General features: G+C 42.6%; 1 protein-coding gene and 1 long non-coding RNA gene across 2 annotated transcripts in view; one reads left to right on the top strand and one right to left on the bottom strand.

Annotated features, from left to right (window-relative positions):
- opcml (opioid binding protein/cell adhesion molecule-like) overlaps positions 1-22,076 on the top strand; it is a 185,386-nt gene that overhangs the window by 110,816 nt on the left and 52,494 nt on the right. The gene's annotated exons all lie outside the window — the stretch shown is intronic.
- Positions 2,763-3,576, bottom strand: LOC144006783 (uncharacterized). The gene is made up of 2 exons (XR_013279943.1): positions 3,451-3,576; positions 2,763-3,364 (listed from the first exon to the last, which is right to left on the bottom strand). It is a non-coding gene; the product is annotated as an uncharacterized LOC144006783 (long non-coding RNA).

Raw genomic sequence — 22,076 nt, 5'->3', positions numbered from 1 at the left:
GTGCGTAGTGGTTCTTGATTGTGCGTAGTGGTTCTTGATGCTTATGTGTTGTCCTTCCTTGTGTAAAGCACATTGAGTTGCCTTGTGTATGAAATGTGCTATACAAATAAACTTGCCTTGCCTTGTAGCAAAAAAACAACAACAACAACAACAAAAATAACGCTTTATGGTTGTAGTCTGTTTTATGGCTTTCCCGCTGTTGCCATACGCCAATTTCCTGAGCACAAACTGCTGAAGCCAAAACCTGGCTCCTGCAATTTGTGGCACCATCTTCCAAAAGGGTTTCCATCTCAAGCTTTTTACACAAGCCTTTCAGCGCCAGGTGTGTGTGTGTGTGTTTTCTTTTTAAACCCCTTTCTCAATTAATGCTGTGTTTTTGCTATCTAATAGATTTAGCTTCCATTTTTGTTAGATTTGCAGCTATGGTGAGGGGATTTGTCATCATAATACTCTCTGCTTCTAATTTCCTAGCACCTTTGTGTTTGGCCTGATAATTTTGGTGGGTTTCTTCTTTTTTCTGGGATGGAACAATAAGTAATTGTGAAGCACAAACTTAACACGATCAAAAATGTAATAAAACCAAATAATGGAATAATTTCAAATGTAAAAATGCAATAAAAAAAAAATCAAGTGCATTATTTGAGCAATTCTGGTATTAAAACTAACACTAACCAGGTTGTTAAATATATCTCTGCAGTGTTAACTCTCTACTCCCAAAGTGTTAGGAAACTGGCACAGTGTAAACTGATTAAATATTTAGAGTGTTAATTTAACTCTGAAGAGTGTGGCGCTATAAATATAGGAAAATGTGTTAAATAACAGTTTCAAAAATAGCATACATAGTAAAATATAATCATATTTATATTAAGGTATTATATTTTCAGTAAAAATGTATTAAAATTATAATTAATTATTGATGAAATTATAACATTTTGGGTTTTATTACATTTTTGATCAAGTTCAGTACAGTTTTTAAAATTACATTTTTATCAGTTTTATTACTCTTTCAGGAAATTATTACATTATAGGGTGCTAAAGCTGGTCTTGTAAAATAATAATAATAATAATAATTCAACACTGTAATACTTTAGCCACATAAATGTAAACAATAATTCTCAAACTTAATAAAGGAAGCCTTAGTTCTGTGTGTACGTTACGTGAACTGATCCTCCTCCTACACAATGCCTGCTCTCGACCTTGCTACGCATTAAACACTTCTGACGCTTGTTCATATAATTTTTAGTGTGAGGAATAAGCAGTTACGAGAAGCAGGATATAAATCTGGAGTGTTGCTTTGAATAAATTCATGACATGATTTATGGTGAATAGTGCCAAGTATTGACAAGGCCTTGCAATACCCCCTGACATCCCTTCCCAAAAGGGAATGAGTGTTTTTGAGTGTATTTAAGGAGTTTGTGTTGTACAAAATGCAGCCTTATAAGATACAAGCCTAATCAAACATGATTAGACTGTAGACCTCAGCTGGTTTGCATGGGCCGTTGTGCTGGAACCTTACAACCCTGAAGAAGAGCTAAAAAAAAAAAAAAAAAAAAAAAAAAAAGCTAATTGTGTCAGCTATGCCATACCCACTGAGTATACTGTAGTATGAGTCATGAACGGAGCTGATGTTCAGTCTCCAACATAAATTCTTCATTTATATTTTCACATTATCTACACAGCCCACTGCTACCTCATCTTCCGCAATATTGTCATCACTATTATCCAATATTATGTTATCATTTTATGAATCAGACCACTTTAATAACACGGTTTCGACCCGATGGTGTCATTTAGACAGGGATGGATGGATGGATGGATGGATGGATGGATGGATGGATGGATGGATGGATGGATGGATTAGATTGTCACAGCAGTAATATTATATTATATATTGGTTACATCAAATGGGCACAAGGGCTTCCTCATGTATAGCCATTTTCTGCATTCAAGACACACTCAAAACACTTTAAGACTGTCTCTTCATTCACCTCAGGTCATATTCTCCCGTTCACACTTACGTCTTATTTTTACGTGCCGGGCTTGTGCACTTTCACGGTATGCCGATTCTCCTGTCCAGACTTCTGACACACCCACCATGCATAACCGCCAAAGAGGCGTGACTCGTTTAATTCTGAGAGTGCACCTAATTTCCGGATCGTGGAGTTGTCTTGTGAATTCCATAGAGATTCATTTGTCAAGTACGTCACGCTTTGAATGTGGAATTACTGAAACTTGCATAGCGGATCCAGAAGTTATACTAATCGTCGCCAGTGATGTGTGTGCGCCTCGGTGCTGAGAAAAAAAAAAAAAGTCAGTTGGCATGATGCTGAATTGTTCTTCATCAATTCATATGATAAAATGAAGTGGTGAGCATATATGGGCCAATTGACTCAAAATGTGCAATATGATGCCACTTTCAATTGTATTTTTATTAACTCATTCACTCCCAGCCATTTTCACAGAAGCAATCCCGTTCGCTCCCGGCTGTTTTACTGGATTTTGACTGATTTTGCAAGGCCCACAAAATATTGTGCTATAAAAGCATGGAACCTACCAAAAGAAAGATTAAAGTCTCTTCTTTCATCAGAAAAAAAAGTATGCTTTTATCTGTTTGCGTTTTGCAGCAATTAGCATTAGAAGAGAGCTAAGTTTCATCAGTTTTCACAAATCTATTTAAAATTCTAAGTAATTTGGCTTTTTTTCTAGATGGCCCTGACACGACTCGGCTGAGTCGAAGAAAAACGGATCCCAGAAAGGCAGGCTCAGAGAAGGAAAACAATCACGGTTTATTCTTTGAATCAACCGGAGAAGCAAAACTTGCTCGCAGGCAAGATAACGCGGATCACAATGAACACTTGCACTCAGCAAGGAACCCGAAGGTAACAGAAAACACTTGCAAAAGGCAAGGAACACGAAGTTAACAAAAAACACTTGCAAAAGGCAAGGAGCACGAAAGTAATACATAACACTTGCAACCGGCAAGGAACGCGAATGTAACATAAAACACTTGCAAACGGCAAGGACGCGAATGTAACAAAAAACACTTGCAAAAGGCAAGGACAGAATAACAAACACAAAACACTTGCACCCGGCAAGGACTACTCGAAATAGAAATGCGGAAATAATCAAAAAGCGAAGTAAACAACAGAAAGCGACGCGGAAATACACACGTGAATACAGATTAACCGAGGACGAAAACAGATTCAATGATTTTACCAAACTTGGAAACGTGGAGAACACTTGGACACACTGGTGAGCAAATAATAATCCGACAGCTTGCTGTGCAGCTCGGAGTCCTTTTAAAGTCCTAATTGCCAACGCGATGCAGGTGCGGGGCTGGGGAACGCCCCCCTCGTTGTTGGCACTGGAACACACACACAAAAGCACAACAGGCTGAGAACCTAACCATGACAGTACCCTCCCCTTAACGGACGCCCCTTGGCGGACCACCTGGCTTATCTGGATGAGCAGCATGGAAAGTGTCGAGCAAAGACGGGTCAAGGATCCAGGAGCGGGGGACCCATTGCCGCTCCTCTGGTCCGTAACCTTCCCAGTCGACCAGGTACTGGAAGCCCCGGCCCCTGCACCTTGAGTCCAAGATCTCTCTGACCGTGTAGACAGGATCCCCATCGACCACTCGGGGAGGCGGCGGCGCGGGTGCAGGCGGGTTCAGCGGGCTGGGAGTCTCTGGCTTGAGGAGGGAAACGTGGAACACTGGATGTACCTTGAGTGAAGGCGGCAGACGGAGTTTCACAGTCACTGGGTTGATGACGGTGAGTATTTCGAATGGTCCGATGTAGCGCGGACCCAACTTCTTCGAGCAACCAGCCAGACGCATGTCCCGGGATGAGAGCCAGACCTTGTCTCCTGGCTGGTAAGAGGGCTCCGGACGCCGCCGACGGTCCGCAATCTCCTTATTGCGGGTCGCTGAGCGGGACAGCGCCGCTCGGGTCTCCCGCCATACCTTGTGGGCCCGCCGGAGGTGATGTTGGATGGTGGGCAGTTCGACGGGACCTTCTTGAGAAGGGAACAGAGGTGGCTGGTAGCCGTACGCCGCCTTGAAAGGTGAGAGGCCTGTCGCAGAGGACGGCAGAGTGTTCGTGGCTTACTCGATCCAGGAGAGGTGCGACGACCAGGATTCCGGGTTGTGCAGGCAAACACATCGCAGAGCAGCTTCAAGGTCCTGGTTGGCCCTCTCCGTTTGGCCGTTGGTCTGGGGGTGATATCCAGAAGACAGACTGACTGTGGCGCCCAACAGTTTGCAGAATTTCCTCCAGACCTGTGAGACGAATTGAGGACCACGGTCGGACACCAAGTCCACTGGAATGCCATGAAGACGGAAAACATGACGGACGAGGAGTTGTGCAGTTTCCCAGGAAGATGGCAGTTTGGCGAGGGCAACAAAGTGAGTTAGTTTTGAAAATCGGTCGACCACTGTCATGATGACCGTGTTTCCCCTGGACCGGGGGAGGCCGGTGATAAAGTCTAGCGAGATGTGCGACCAAGGCCGCGCCGGGATGGGTAGCGGCCTTAACAGTCCCATCGGCGGCTGGTGGGACGATTTCCCGCACGCACAAGCGGTACATGCCTTGACGAACTCAGTGACGTCCTTTTTCATGTCGGCCCACCAAAACCGCTGGCCGACCAAGGCAAGAGTCCGGTTGATTCCCGGGTGACAAGCAACTCGTGAGGTGTGACCCCACTGGAGGACCTCAGCCCGCACCGTCTCAGGGACAAACAGTTTCTCAGCCGGGCACTCCTCCGGAACAGCAATCCCTTCCTGTGCTTCCATGACTCGCTTCTCGACCTCCCATCGAACTGCCCCCACAAAGCAATGTGCGGGTAGGACCGGTTCCGTTCCAGCCTCCGGCGTGGCCGCATCGTGGATCCGGGACAAGGCGTCTGGCTTCTGGTTCCTGGATCCTCGGCGGTAGTCCACGACGAAGTTGAACCTTGTGAAGAGTAAGGCCCAACGTGCTTGCCGTGAGTTGAGTCTCTTGGCTGACCGAAGGTATGCCAAGTTTTTGTGGTCCGTCAACACTCTAAAGGGTTCCTTGGCGCCCTCCAGCCAGTGTCGCCACTCTTGAAGAGCCAAGACGATTGCCAGAAGTTCCCTATTTCCGACGTCATAGTTCGCCTCTGCGGGACTCAGTCGCCGGGAGAAGAAGGCGCAGGGATGGAGCTTCCCGTCTTCTGGCGACCGCTGGGACAGGACCGCCCCCACTCCTGAATCCGACGCGTCAACCTCGACCACAAAGGACAAATCTGTATTAGCGTGGATGAGCACTGGCGGATTTACAAACTGCTGTTTCAATTTTCCAAATGCCTCATCAGCAACAGGTGACCACCTAAAGGGTACTTTACTCGACGTCAGTTTAGTAAGGGGGGCAGCCCGTAAGCTATAATCCTTGATAAAGCGACGATAAAAATTAGCGAATCCTAAAAATCGTTGTAACTGTTTACGGTTTTTGGGAGTCGGCCACTCGACCACGGCTTGAGTCTTTACCGGATCCGCCCGTAATTGCCCTCCCTCAATAATGAATCCCAGGAATTGTACAGACTTGGCGTGGAACTCGCACTTCTCTGCCTTCACATAGAGCCGGTTCTCCAAGAGACGCTGGAGGACCAGGCGGACATGTTGCCTATGCTCCTGAATGTCGCGTGAGAAAATCAGAATATCGTCGAGATAAACAAAGCAAAAGGTGTTTAACATGTCTCTAAGGACATCATTAATTAAACACTGGAACACGGCGGGGGCATTAGTCAGTCCAAACGGCATGACACAGTATTCAAAGTGTCCGAGTGGTGTCTTGAATGCAGTCTTCCACTCGTCCCCTTCCCGTATTCTCACTAAATGATAGGCGCTTCGTAGGTCCAGTTTAGTAAAAACTCGGGCCGACTGCAATGGAGCGAATGCTGAGTCAAGCAGAGGAAGGGGATATTTATTCTTAACAGTAATATCATTCAGACCGCGATAGTCGACGCAAGGGCGGAGTGTCTTATCTTTTTTCTCAATGAAGAAGAATCCAGCTCCTACGGGAGACTTGGACGGGCGTATCTGACCTGACGCTAGCGACTCAGTAATGTACTCCCGTAAAGCGTCCTGTTCCGGCTGGGACACTTGATATAAGCGTGAACCCGGCAATGGTGCACCGGGAATCAGGTCAATCGTACAATCATACGGACGATGGGGTGGCAAGGCTCGTGCACGGTCTTTACTAAAGACCTTACTCAAATCATGATACTCCTTGGGGACGTGGTCAAGACATACCGGTTCGGGAGTTAAGCTAGCTGGTACCGATGTAGCCCCTCCTGCCGACTTTAGACAGTGGGCATGGCAGAAGGGACTCCAGTTCTCTAAAGCCGGCTTTTCCCAGTCGATGTCCGGATTATGCGTTCTAAGCCATGGAAGGCCCAACACTAGGGGCGCAGAACGGGACGGCATAATAAAAAACCTCCTTCTCTCCTCGTGATTTCCCGAGAGTTTCAAGTTCAGAGGACCGGTAGACAGTCGGACCTCCGCCAATAAGTGCCCGTTGAGGTCGAAAACCTTTTTAACTTTGTCTAAGGCCTCTACCGGGCTTCCTAACGCTTCCACCACACCCGGGTCTATAAAGCAATCATCTGCCCCAGAATCGATCAATGCACTCACCCTCACACTCAACCCGTATCCTGACAGCTCCCCCGACAACTCTAGCCGTTTCTCACTAAGAGAAGACCCCGACGGCGGGCATAGTTCGGTTCCCCCCGGTTCATGCTTACCCAGGTCCGCTTCCGGCTCGGCCTTCAGGAGCTGATCGGCCCGGCCCCCCAGTCGGGCGGTCGGTCGCGTCTTGCGATTAGGTCGTGCTGGGCACGACGCCACTCGATGCCCCGGTTGACCGCAGTACAGGCAGGCACCAGCGAGCCACCGGCGGCGACGCTCCTCTGGGTGCAGACGGCCACCATCCATTTGCATGGGCTCCCCTCCATTGTCCGGCGGTCCAGGAAGGGTGCGGGCGGCGGCGTCGTTTAGGAAGAGTCTGCACATGTCCTCGTTCGCGGCTGCTCCATGCCGCTCCACCGCTCGTTCTCGGCCCCGTTCCCGTAGCCGATTGTCCAAACGGATCGTGAGTTCAATGAGACCCTCTAACGAGCTCGTGTCGTCGCGGACTGCCAGTTCATCCTTGAGCTGTGTGTTCAGTCCTCGACGAAAGACACTCCGCAACGCACAGTCTCCAAACCCGCTCTCCGCGGCCAGTATGCGAAACTCGATGGAATAATCAGCGACCGATTTTTCCCCCTGAACTAAATCTAGCAACCGACCCCCGGCCTCTCTCCCCCTTACCGGATGATCGAACACGCGTTGAAATTCACCCACAAAATTTGGAAAAGAGGACCGAAGGTCTGGTCGCGCGTTGCTCACCACCATAGCCCAGGTAGCGGCTTGACCAGTCAGGAGGCTCATAACGAACGCTACTTTGGACTGATCTAGAGCGTAAGTAAATGGTTGCTGGTCGAAAATGAGTGAACACTGATGTAAAAACTGACCGCAACCTCCAGGATGTCCATCGTAGCGCGACGGGTGGGGCAAAACAGGTTCTCTATGCGTAACCGGGAGCGCCGACATGGCAGTGTCCGAACGCGGAAGTTCCGGGGTCTGCACCCCGCGGGAACTGAGCTGTTCGAGTCTTCCGAACATCTCCTCACAACGATGAGCTAGCCTGCCGACCACCTCTTGAAGACCGATCAAGGTGGTCTCGGTTTGCCCGACCCGTTGTCCCTGACTGGCCAAAGCCCGTCTCACCTTTTCCGAGTCTGCGGGATCCATGGTCGGATTATTCTGACACGACTCGGCTGAGTCGAAGAAAAACGGATCCCAGAAAGGCAGGCTCAGAGAAGGAAAACAATCACGGTTTATTCTTTGAATCAACCGGAGAAGCAAAACTTGCTCGCAGGCAAGATAACGCGGATCACAATGAACACTTGCACTCAGCAAGGAACCCGAAGGTAACAGAAAACACTTGCAAAAGGCAAGGAACATGAAGTTAACAAAAAACACTTGCAAAAGGCAAGGAGCACGAAAGTAATACATAACACTTGCAACCGGCAAGGAATGCGAATGTAACATAAAACACTTGCAAACGGCAAGGACGCGAATGTAACAAAAAACACTTGCAAAAGGCAAGGACAGAATAACAAACACAAAACACTTGCACCCGGCAAGGACTACTCGAAATAGAAATGCGGAAATAATCAAAAAGCGAAGTAAACAACAGAAAGCGACGCGGAAATACACACGTGAATACAGATTAACCGAGGACGAAAACAGATTCAATGATTTTACCAAACTTGGAAACGCGGAGAACACTTGGACACACTGGTGAGCAAATAATAATCCGACAGCTTGCTGTGCAGCTCGGAGTCCTTTTAAAGTCCTAATTGCCAACGCGATGCAGGTGCGGGGCTGGGGAACGCCCCCCTCGTTGTTGGCACTGGAACACACACACAAAAGCACAACAGGCTGAGAACCTAACCATGACAGGCCCTGGTTGATCTCCTTTGCTCTGCTGCCACCTTCTGGCCGTTTGTGTAATAACTAGCATTTCTGCAACCGTTCTTTGCAGTTGAGAGGCTGCATCAAAGCCTTCTGTATGCTATAGCATAAAAAAAAAAAAAAAAAAAACCTAACGTATAAATACGTCTTTGGGACACTTAGAACATTAAAAAAAAGTATTTACACGTTATTGGGAGCAAATGAGTTAATGAAAAATAATCAAATGAGTTCCATTGTAAGAGCTGTATCAAATACATATTGTGTTGATCGACAATGTTATTGTCAACACTGTCAGAGTATCAGAGTCATTGACATTGTTGTAAAGTCAGCGATATGACCAAATAAAGGATTCTAAAAGGCAGAGTCCTTAAAGAATTATGTTGGCCATTGTCAAGTTGAATGCGATCTCATGTTATAAATAATTGTTTTTACTTTTATTCTGGTCGTGTGTTCATCCAGCTTGTTCGAGTTGTTCAATATATGTAACAGTGATAACATTCTTATAGATTTGTATTTGGGGTGTGATTGTCCATTTGCTTGTTAGCAGGCTACTTACTGGTTCACAGAGGATGGGGAACAGACAGGAGTTGCTATTATGTTCTTGGGGTTTAGACATTTCCAACGGCATCATATTGTCCTACATGTTAACAAAAAAATGTGACAATTTAATGTTAGATTGATTGTACTCCAAAGCAGACTAAAGCCTTGTGGCAATTATTCAAAAAAAGTATTATTATTATTATTTATTTCAATCCAAATAAAAAGGCAGATGATAGACAATGTGGCTTGTGATGAGGAAGGGCTGGGAGGGAGTATTGCCTAGAGGACATTCAAACTCACTCAAGCATAAAATGGGAATACAAACTTAAAATGATCCAACAAGGAGTAGTTGAAAAACATGAGCGAGACAGGATGAATTACAAAAATTGGCAGTAATAAAGGATTGATCTGGTGCGTTTCTACTGTGAAAAGGGTCAAAGTAAAACAAATCTACTGGTGAAATACAAATTTTACGTAGGACTGCATATGTAATTGATATGTAGACAAATATGTACTGTAGGTTTGTGTAGCTTTCAACCTTGAGATAGGTAGAAAAATTAAGCTTGCATTAATTGTCATCAAGGTAATATAAACAAGTTTACAAAATCATCTTCATTCCCATTCAGTTATTAATGGAAATATGAGCAGAAAATAAAATGGGGTAAAATTAAATAATAGCTATTAAAATAAATGTGCACTCAGGCCAAGGTACACCAATGAAGTATTAGAGCGATCTTTTCAAATCTATCGGCCAAAAGCAATTCTGAACCAATTGCGTGGGTGTTTTGGGATGGCTCACAAATGGCAAATATGCAATACACTTGCGTGTATTGTGTGGAAGTCGAGGTGTATGTGTGTTTTGGAAGGTTCGCTTAGTGTCTTTTGAAAGGTTCACTCAAACTTTTCTGTTTTGCCACACCGCCCACACCAAGTGCAGGAGGCTATGAGAAACAAATACAGTACATGGCATTGAGAAAAAAAAAACAAGTTCTGATGCGGATTAGTAAAAGGAGAAGAGTCTGACTGCAGAAAGGCCATGGGAAATGGAGAGAAAAAATATTTTGAGTATCTGAGGAGCACAGAGGTATAACAACAGATTAAAGTGCATATATGCAGACCATCAAAATCACCGTCCCCAATCTGCAGGACAACAAGCGCTGCATCAAGAGCCAGGAAGATTGCTCACCCCGGCCACCCCAACAACAAACTCGTTTCCCTGCTGCCATCAGGGAAATGATACCGACTGCTCAGGACCAACACGGAAAGATTGAAGAGGAGTTTCTTTTCCCGGCCCATGAAGCTGCTTGCCAGGAATATAATCTATCTGTAAGTCTATTTGTTTGAGTCACTAACAGTGACATAAAGATATGAAAGACTTAAAAACTAAATTAAATAATGTTGATAATTTACTTATGGTGACATCACACCCCATAAAAATACACACATCTGATGACGCGTGAAGTGAGCTGACTGCTTTCGAACCAGGCCTAACATTTGGCGCAACAGCCATGTGCGAGAATTCATTCTCTACTCCGAGGAACATGTTTTTTGACCACGGGCGCACAATGCTCCATAAAGTCTCTGTTGGTTCAGATAAGGTTTGAGAAAGATGGAAAATGCACAAACAAGCGGAAGGACAAAATCACATATAGAGAAGTGCCCACACTTGCCACGGACTGAATACTAATACTGTACAGTATTATATAATACTGACCGCACAGTCCCTGATCTGCCCGCAGTTTAAAGCGATACAAACTTACAACTCATTTTCCAGTATTGGATTAGGCATTGTGCATAAAGAAAAAAAAGTGCAAATATCTCTGGCATCTTATTCCCCAAATTTTCTTTTAAACTGATTCAGTATCAAAATAAGAACATACCGTGGTGAACGCCATGGGCAAGAAAAAGACCATCTTCTATCCCAAATACTGTGCCAATTCTGGTCAGAGTAAAATCCTACGCACGTCAGGTTTCATGTCATTCCTTGTGGGGGTTGGGCATTTGGGGAGGCCTCTCCTAATGTGGACTAAAGTGTGCTTGGCACACATAATGACTTTTACTTTAAAAGTCACCCGGACGTTTACCATCCAGGTTAGGGACTGTCCACAACTTACATTTCCAGAGTGAACAATGTCAATGGTGACTTGACTGGTAATTTGAGCCTCTGTAACACACAACTTGTAGACTCTCCCCAACTTCGCCTCGCTATGAGCCGGCCGGCTGAATGTGTCCTCCTTATCGTCCGGTTTCATCTTCACTTTCGGCTCTACACAAATGTTTGCCGAGTCCTCCATGGCTGTACTGCTTTGGAAGAAGTGCTTCTTTGCTACAGGGCGTAATTCCACCTTTGATGTTCGGCGTGGGCCGCAATAATTCCTCGTGAGTTCTTTGTTGTCACTGGCAGGCATGTCATTCAATGTGTATTTTACACACGCGATACATCACGATGATGACGTGACTGTCAAAATGGCCGACACTGTACTTAACTCATTTGCTTCCAATAACATGTAAATACGTTGCTTTTTTTTTATGTTTTGTGTCCCAAAGACGTATTTATATGTTTTTTTGTTTTTTATGATATAGCATACAGAAGGCTTTGATGCAGCCTCTCAACTGCAAAGAACGGTTGCAGAAATGGTAGTTATTAGACAAACGGCCAGCAGGTGGCAGCAGAGCAAAGGAGATCAACCAGGGCCATGTAGAAACAAAAGCTCAATTACTTACAATTTTGAATAGATTTGTGAAAACTGATGAAACTTAGCTCTCTTCTCATGCTAATTGCTGCAAAACGGAAACAGATAGAAACATACTTTATTTTTCCTGATGAAAGAAGAGACTTCTTTTGATCTTTCTTTTGATAGGTTCCATGCCTTTATAGCAAGAGAACACAATATTCTGTGGGCCTTGCAAAATCAGTCAAAATCCAGTAAAACAGCCGGGAGCGAACGGGACTGCTTCTGTGAAAATGGCTGGGAGTGGATGAGTTAATACAAAAATATTCACAAAAAGTACTATAAAATCATAATCGCTCAACATGAAGTGCCATTGTTTTTCAGGGAAGAGTTTGAATTAACTATTTCACAGAATAGCTGGTTAGTTTTTCACAAGTCTTTTATTCCTTTCAGGATATTGGACATGGCTTGACACTAACTTTTCCACTGATAGCACTGGTGCGAGTAACATTTTTACTTGCTCGCACAGAACAGGATTTGGTCGCACCATTTTTTGTGGAGATGCAAGCATGACCTTAGGCGTATGCAACTTGATATATTTACAAAATATTTAATTGGAACACGAGGTTTGCCTGCAACGGCAGTGGCTATCAAAACAAGTCAATAATTTCGAATAACTTAACTCATGTCAACATTATTTTGTTTAGCTCAGTAAAAGTCAGTACTTTTTTTTCTTCAACTGCTCTTCCCCTGACCTTTTCATCTGTATGCTGTCCCTGTTCCGAAGCTTCTAGATTTCACTAGCTAGACAGCGATTTAACGATGTTCCAAATAACCAGACTTAATTTACCTTTTGTCCTGTTAATTTGAACAATGGCCTCTGATCCATTACCCTTTTTAGGTCGTCGTAAAACTAGAAAATAAAAGAACAAACAATGTAATATTAGCTAACTATACACGACACACTTTCAACAGTCTCTAATTGTCCGAATTAACTAAAATAAATCTACAGTGTTTTTATATTGACGTCGCATGTAGTTACGGACAATTTTCGTCCAAAGCAACAATAAAAATAAGATCCAACAGTCTGCGTAACAATGAACGTATCGGCGTTCCGTGCTGCTACATTGGAGTGGTGTGGTCTTTTTTTTTTTTTTTTAACTCAACAAAAACATTAAACCTGCTCAATTTTCATTGACACGCCCATCTCTGCTCTCAACGGCCTAAGAACTTTTATGTTTTTTGTTTTGTTCATGCACACCAATCTCACAGCCCAGCCATTGTTTGAAGCAACAATGCCCTGCCATTCATTGTCTGCTAGGCTGGAGGCCTCACCAAAATTTTAGGTCACATGCGCCAATAACATCTTGCCAGTGCGTCTCTGGGCAGAGATGGGAAAACCAGGTCAAGAACGTAAGAACCCTGCTAGAGTTTGGCTTTAGCCTCGCCTCTCGTAATGACCTTGTTTACCTGCCGGTTGAGTACAAGCACCTGTAGCTAAAGCCAAACTGTTAATGTTTTTTACTTTCTGGACCTGGATTTCCCTTCTCTGCCCTTTGGGCATGACGCAGACTGCAACTCCGGGAGGGCCGCAACTTCTGCAAGGCAAAATTATTTATTACGTTTTTTCCCCAAAATTTTTTATTGCCACCCTTTTCTCAAGAAATCTCCTGGCCGCAGACTGCCAGGCTTAGATTACGGCGAACTTCCCACATCTCCACCTATTTAGAGGCCAAATGTCTACAAACTTCAACATTTGCAGAAGTTAGCAGTTATATACAAGTTGGTGCTTACTTACAGCTTGGGCTGAAGTCGTTAGGTAAGCCTGATGAGTCCCACATTTATCTGGATTTAAAGATCCCATCACCTCCTGCAAAAATCGTTATTATTCAATTTTATAAAGCTCTCATTCTTTGTTCTTTCTTTCCCAGTATTTATCTTCCCATTTATTGCACCAGGTTATTGTTCACATTCCCATGTGGATTAGACAATATATATGAATAAGATTCAGCCTCTAAACTTATATTATTCCTAACTAACCGAATCGATGTGGTGCCCCTAGCGGCAGTCGAGGGTAATGAAGGTATTATTTCAACTATGGATGGGCGAGTACCAATACCTTGTATCGGTATCGGGCCGATACCAACCTTTTTTCAAGTACTCAAGTACTCAAGTACTCGTGACGCAGACGAGTACAAGCGACCGATGGCAGAGGGGGAAGACGTTAAGTGAGTCCTCCTTGCCTGTAACTGGCGCGAGCTTGCAGCAGTTTTTCACCAAAACTTCACCGGTTTGGAAATACTTCTAAATTGTGAATCTTAAACTAAAAGAGCATTTTTGTGTTTTATTTTTAGCGTTAAGACTATTGAAGAGTGACTGTGCGTTTTTTTTTGTTTTTTTTGGTCAAAATTAAAGGAAATATATTTGTTTAAAAATATATTTTAGTGATTTTTTTATTTGTCAAAATGTACGACTGGTATCGGCAGTTAGTATCAGTATCGGTGAGTACTGAGGGTCTGAGTATTGGTATTGGTCTGAAAAAAAGTGGTATCAAACGTCCCTAATTTCAACAGTATAAATTCTGCTCTTTTAAGCAACCCAATTTACACTGCAAGGTGCAAGATCCAACAGTATAGTAATATAGTGAGAGTCAGCAAATTAAGTCTTATGCTATTTAGCAGTCTGATGGCCTGTGTGATAAAGCTATTTCGGAACCTGCTTGTCCTGGATGCTGCAGAACCTCTCGCTTCCAGAGGCCAGCAGAGAGAACCGACCATTTTAGGGGTGTGGAGAGTCATGCTGAATTTCTTGGCTTGGGATATGCAGCGCTTGTGTGCCATGTCCTGTATAGAGGGGAGATAAATTCCAATTATATTCTTCGCTGTCCTCACCAATCTCCTCACATTCTTCCGTTTGGATGTGTTGGAACCTCCACATCATACAGGGGTGCATTTATTCATTCTCGAAACCATTTATCCACATTAGGGATAAATGGTTTGGAGAATGCTGGAGCCTATCCCAGAATTTTTGGGCGAGAGGTGGGGTACACCCTGAACTGGTCTCTAGCCATGTGCTGTACAGCAACGCAATGGGCTCTTTGCACAGCTCGACTACTTCCTGAACTGAATACCACGTTTTTGTTTCCTGTCTTTCATGAGTGGACAAACTGATTAATCCAGGTGTGTCTGGTCAATGTTTTTGTAGTTACTGAGATCAGGCACACCTGGATTAATCAGCTTGTCCACTCATGAAAGACAGGAAATGAAGGACTGGTGTTGAGTTCAGGAAGTAGTGGATTTGTGCAAAGAGCCCATTGGTCAGAATACTCTATGGCAGGGGTGTCCAAACTTTTTCATTTGAGGGCCACATACAGAAAATCAGAAGGATGCAAGGGCCACATAATGTTATGAAGAGAAATTGTGTTTAGTCCTAAAAATTGTTCAAATAATTTATTTGTACTTTTGTATATTTATAAAAAAAAAAAAAAGTGCAGTATGTAAACCAATGTATTTGTAATATGGCAATAGGGTTAATTATAGTTTTTATTTTGTTTTGAGTTTTGTTTTTTAAAATTTAGTTAATTAGTTAATTTTGTTAGTTTTAATTAGTTTTTAGGGTGGTTCTGTTATTTTTTTTATTAGTTTTAGTTCTTTAATAAATGCTTAGTGTTAGTTTAGTTAGTTTCAGTATTAGTTTTAGTTTTTAGGTTGTTGTTTTTTTTTTTTTTTTTAAATGTGTATTACTTGTGCACAATATTTAAAAAACACCATGGTTGTAACGTCATTATTCCAGTTTATATCAAAATAAATCTACTAAAAATCACATTTAAAATCATTCCCAAAGGCTCATGCATTAAATTAATTACCAAAGACTAATTTTTGCTATAATTATAGTTAGTTTTATTTTTAGTTAGTTTTGCAAACATAAAAGGTAGTTTCAGTTAGTTTTCTTTTTTTAAAAAGCATCTTCGTTTTTATTTTATTTCGTTAGTGAAATTGTAGTTTTGAATTTTAGTTTTTTTCGTTAGTTTTAGTTAACTAAAATAAACTTTAATAGCACCTGTGTTTTGTTTTTGTTTTTTTAAACTGAGTCAAATTTTTAGCATATGTCGTGGGCCGCAAATGGCCCCCGGGCCGTAGTTTGGACACCACTACTCGATGGTGTTCCTGCTGGTGGCAGGTGGGCTCTCCTTCTGTGCATGTCCTGCTGTGCCCTCTTGACCAGTGACACAGTGTTTACAGACATGAAGTGATCTGGATCTCTTTTTGCTCTTTCACATCTCTTTCACATCAAGAAGTTGACGTGCAATGCTTTTTCTCTTTTGCTACGCTTCCTCTGATGACCACTTCATGTTTTCCACCTTAGCCATTGTGTACACTGGAATGAATGAGTAAATATATCGCTGCCTGCATTCTGTCAACTGACAAAATTCTATTTGCAGGGAACATGCTACTGTAGCTTAGAAGCCATTTCATGTCTGCAGCTGATAATGATTTCGTCCAACATGCCCCGCTGCAATGTTGATGAATAATTCTGTTTTGTTCTTATTCTACAATATTCTGAGTACCATATTTTGACTTCACATATAATATAATACACATTACATTGTATACATTTTTGCGAATTAAGCTACAATTTAGGGCTACCCAAAAAAAAATCAAATATAATAATAATAATAATAATAATAATAATAATAATAATAATAATAATAATAATAACAATAATAATAATAATAATAATAATAAATTCAGAGTCGTTTGTGAGGCAAAAGAGTTAACATTCCTAACAGGTAACTACTGTACCGGAATACATTGTTTTAAGCAACTGCCTCAACTCTGATAGCTAATCAACTTGAAACGTAAAGCGCACAAAACACTCAGCAATGTTTTATCTGGAACATTTTGTTGCTAAAACTCATGACAAAATCTTGAGCAGGTGCAAACTGTTAAAAGTGAATGGCTTTTGCTCTCATGTTCCCCCTCATTAATCATAGTAGTAATCTGTGTTATTTCCCCCTCAGAATTAAACCATTAATAACATGCACTTTTTCCTCTCACACCTGGATCCATTTTGGAGAACTTAAATGAGGATGGGACGCTCGTGCCGTCATGTGTATGAGAAATAATGTTTTCTAATTAATGGCTTTATGTCACCAAAATGATGAAATACCTCAGTTTAGAAGCCTTTTGTCTCCAGAGATAAGGAATCTGGTTTACATGTAAACAAAAACCTTGGATGTAGCATTGCATTGCAGCACAGTACAGAGAGAGAGAGAGAGAGAGAGCGAGAGAGAGAGAGATATGTATCAAAGGTAAATTAATTTGTAGAGGTTGGAGATCATATTTGACTTATTTATAATCGCATCGCTTAGCTGTGAAGGCAGAAGAGTGTTCCCAGATTTAAAAATATATATATATTTTTACACATAATTGTAGAGTTTAGCGTTTGCTATAGTGAAACTCTTTAAATACCGTACTTATGGGTCTGGATGCTGAATGATGTGTTGGTGAAAAAGGTGATTGAGGTGTATGTTTCCCTTCTCTTGAAAGTATATTGACTGTTATGTAGTTGAAAATCCAGGTTATTACAGATGTGTATGTATATGTAAGTAAACGAAAAGTTAATTATTTTATGATGTTGTGTTTGCTTGAAAGAATTAAGTATTTAATTAGATACTGTAAGAAGATACAGTAATGTCGGACAAAAAAGGCACCACGTTGAACTTTGTTCAACACTTGGAGAGGCACCAGATTATAAGCCACTGCTCGCCGGTATTCTTTCTTTACGAGGCAAGAATTTGCATTTATATTCTTGAAAGAAAACAACACGGTTCTCACGTATTCCTCTCACTGTGTCACTGTGTTCCTCTCACACCTGGCTGCTCAGTAAAATTAGTTTTTCCATGTTTCACAGGACTAATCATTTTTTGTCTGAATATTGTTAGCTTCACAACATCAACTTTAGCACTGTTTGCTAACAACATAGCCAGCGTTAGCTATTGCTGACTGTGTTAGTGGTGTAATATTCGTCAGGATAAATTCCATCGATCCTGTGAGCTGCACGGAGTAAAACCGTGGTCCAGCGAAAATACAATTTTTCTGTCTTAAAGGCCCAGTATGCCGGTTTCACTCAGGAAAATGCACTTTTTAAATACAGGATGTACACACTTTAACTTTCTCTCAGTCTACACGTCTGGGTTTATGTTAATCTTTGGTGGTGATTTTGCCCTAAACCCCCACCCCCGCAGCCTGTATTTTGTCATTTTGTGTTTGTTTTGTAAACAGTGTGACGTTTCAGTGGAAAGACAGTGTTTACACCCCTGCAACCAATCGCAGTACGGGGGGGGGGGGGGGGGGGGGGGGGGGGTGCGTTCGCCCGGCCCCGTTTGCGACACGCCACTCCCCGCTCTGCTATTGGCTGGAGGGGTGTAAACACTGTCTTTCCACAGAAACGTCACACTGTTTACAAAACAAACACAAAATGGCAAAATACAGGCTGGGGATGTGGGGGTTAAGGACAAAATCACCCCCACACGTGAAGAAAAGCCCAGATCCGCAAATTGTGAAGTAGTTTGTTTGTTTAAATCCTGTATTTAAAAAGTGCATTTTCCTGAGTGAACCCGGCAGACTGCGGCCTTTTAAGTTTCTTGATCTCATCTTATGTGTATTTCACAAAGCAGGTTCAACAAACTGTGAGATTAACCCTGAACAACGAGTTAAAATACCCTCAGGTAGAAAACTCTGCGTTTTCGTTTCCAGTCCACCTGATTCCAGTGAGTTATATCAACGCGGAGTAGTTGCACCTGGACTTACTCCCAGAGTTTAAAGACCACCGAAATGGAGCCCCGAGTCGTCGAGTCACCATGGCAGCGGGGAGGCCGAGCGCGGCAACGCCCTCTGCCTCCACGTTGTTGTTTTTTTTGTTTTTGTTTTTTGTTTTTTTAATGCCCCTCTTAACCAAAAATAGTGGACCACTGAGGGAGGCGGCGTGGAAGAACATTGCTGCTCAGGCCAATGCGTAAATTTAAATGTATAGTCCTTTGCAATCACAAAATTACAGGGGAAACCTGTTGAATGATAGCTCATTAGTTCATTTCATTTAGGTGCAATCCTGCTTGCACTTGATTTAATATGAAATCTAAAACACTTAGATGAAATATAAAAACATTATTCAAATGGGTTTAGGAAAAAAAATGGAGCGCAATACTGCTCCGATGTGAGCCCATATGACTACGTTGTGCATGTAGATGATGATGGATGTAGATGTACATGATGGACTGTGATGTGAACATGTTGATGATGGCCTGTGACGTGAAATGGTACCGCTCAAAAAGGTAACTGTGCGGAAATGCCAGCATATATACGGTCTGATAACATTCTCGCGACGAATATTTAATTCCCTGCGCAATTAAGCGGCACATTCATCAATAGGTTCATTGTCAAAATGAATGTTAGTGACAAAAGTGGACTTTACGCTATAGACTACAGGCGTATTTACGCAAAAAGTCGCCGCAGCGGTTCATGGACATGTTACTACTGTAACTGGCCGAGAGCTTAAATGACCTCTTTTTATGAAACAGGCTAGAGTTCCCTCTTGTCCTCTGGTTTCAGTAACCTAGCTTTCTGAAACGGAAAACGCAGTTTCCTACTTTTCAGGGTTTCTTTACCCAGGTTTCTCACCAAACCTGCTTTGTGAAATACACCCATGGATTTGGACTCAGACCTATTTGTGACTGTGACTCGAACTTGACTTGGACTTGATAACGATGGAGACGACTACAGCCCTGCATTTAAATAAATAATGTTGGTGGTTTGAAAAGAAATAATGTAGAAAATTTTGTGCTTCAAGACCACAGAGGGATTTTGAATTTTGTACTATCTTCAATGAGATTTTTGGCTATTTGTTTTTGCAGTAAAATTAATGAATATATCCATTCAGCCACCCATCCATTTCCCTAACCACTTATCCTCACAAGGGCATGCTGGAGCCTATCACAGGTGTCAATGGGCGGAAGCTGGGGTATACCCTAAACTGGTCGCCAGCCAAAAACTATACACACGCACGCACACACCACAAGGCACACACGCACAAATGAATTTTTGGTTACACTAGTTATATTAAAGCAAGCTTATAATAGCCTACGGTACCTCTTTGTTGAGACACCATGACAAGCTAATGCGCGCAGCCATACCTGCAAAAAGCGGAGCTTTGACGTCGCAGCGTTGACAGCCGTCTTGGCTGGCCCGGCCGTCTGTCTCTCCAATTCCACGCAGCATTTCCTTGGTGAGATTTTGACGAACCTGAGGTCATTCTCGCAATTTTCCGGAGTCAATACTGACGGAAAGCCCGTCAATCCGTCACCGATGATACCCGTTTTGCCGACTCAGCAGACAGGCTGGTGCTGCGGTGCATAATAAATTATGCATGTGAAGGTGAAAGCCTGTCTGTGAGCGAGTCATGTTCCATCCTTTCCATTTAGATAAACAAATAAATAAATAAATTGATAAATAAATAAATATCTGAGCCTGGATGACAGATTCATACCTATAGGCAAGCAATCTGGAGTATTATTCAATAGCAAGTGGCGGGTGCAAGGTACAGCCCAGTCAACACTGTGACATCACATCCGGCCGAACATGGCGCCGTACATTGAATTTAGCAGGGGTGATTATTTTTGGCAAAACACCAGATGCAGCATTTATCAAACTTGTTGGTCCGTTTCTCAATCAATATCTCGAAATGGGCCGCCGGAGGTACATTTTAACACAGGGGTGGTCAAATTCGGTCCTCGAGGGCCAGACTCTAGCAGGTTTTGGAGGTTTCCCTTTTCCAACACAAGTTGATTCCAATCAACAGGATCGTTATCAGGCTGATGCAGAGCTTGCTGATGAGCTGATCATTTATCAGCTAGTTTTTCTTGTGGAAAGAATAGGATATTATCTTTCCTTGCGATACTGTTTTGTTGTTTCCACAAGAAAAGGTGAGATTTCATCAAATTTGATGTTCTCCAAATTGATGGCCAACAAGTGATGTGAAAACGAGGTATCAATGCACCACCTTATGTGATTCTTGATGTGAACCTTAACTTTGATTGCTAAGGAATCGGGTTCATTATCACTAATGGTAATTGACTAAAGTTGTTCTGAAATGTGTTGAACAAGTGACTGAAGTCTGTGTCGGGATTGATTTTGTGGGTGGGCGTATTAGAGTGAAAAAAAAAAAGTCTACACATCACGTTCAAAAGGCCAGGCTTTTGGAATATATATATATTCCAAAAAAAAAGACACCAAGGTACAATAAGTCAAACTTCTTTTCACCACTAACAAGACATATAAGGGAACATAAAAATATACAGTTGAGGTAATGTGGTTGCACAAGTGTGGACACCCTCCTATAATCAGTGATGTGGCTGTGCTTTAACACATGTCCCAATACTGATAGCTGGCTGTGTTCTAGAGCTCGGATGACGTCAGACGGTTATGATTCCTCCTGTTTTAAATTTCTCATTACTGCTATGTTTAGTGCTCAGTATATTTACCAAACCGTAACCCTCTTTTGGGAGACACGGAGCCCAAAAAGTCTGTACAATCAAAAACTGGTGCTGACTCCAGATCATGCTTTTCCTTAGGTTAGGATTACAGAAATAAGTAAACACAATTTCAGCATGTACCGTAATATATACAAGTAGAGAAATTGTTAACACACAACATGGTGCACAACCATTTTAGTTCCAGAATATTTTATTGTTTGTCATTGATACCTCCTCTTATGAAGAAATTTGGTCCAGCACTGCGGGTATGAAATGAATGGCTTTAGTTAATAACATGCTCGGACAAGCAAGCAGCAGTGCCAATTTCCTCCCCATCTTTCGTAATTAATAGAGCCAATGATGGTTCAAACATAGGTTTTTGTTCTTACAAGTCTTATCTTCATCTAGGCTGTTTCTTTGTTGTTGTTGTTGTTGTTTTTAATAATATTATGTCGATATATGATGCAGATCTAGTGTATGAGGTGCTCTGTGCACTAATAAGTTTAAATAACTTTAATGGGGATCTTGTGTCAAGCTAGCATGGGCATTATATTAACCTGTTCAAATGTACTGTATTTTCCGCACTATAAGGCGTACCTAAAAGCCTTAAATTTTTTCAAAAGCTGACCATGCGCCTTATATATGGATCAATATTGAGCCGCAACAGGTCTCGCTGTCAAGACGCTATCGGTGACCCTGCACAATCGGTGACGCGCATGCGCAGAAGATCCCGCCATCTTGGTTCGCTAGCTAATACTAATACTTTACCTCAGAGAAAATAATAAAACAGCTGTATATT

This window comes from Festucalex cinctus, chromosome 18 (genome assembly GCF_051991245.1).
Source record: "Festucalex cinctus isolate MCC-2025b chromosome 18, RoL_Fcin_1.0, whole genome shotgun sequence".
In the NCBI taxonomy this organism is placed as follows: domain Eukaryota; kingdom Metazoa; phylum Chordata; class Actinopteri; order Syngnathiformes; family Syngnathidae; genus Festucalex; species Festucalex cinctus.
Note: the sequence above shows the minus strand (reverse complement) of the source record. Positions and strands in the feature narration are given on the sequence as shown.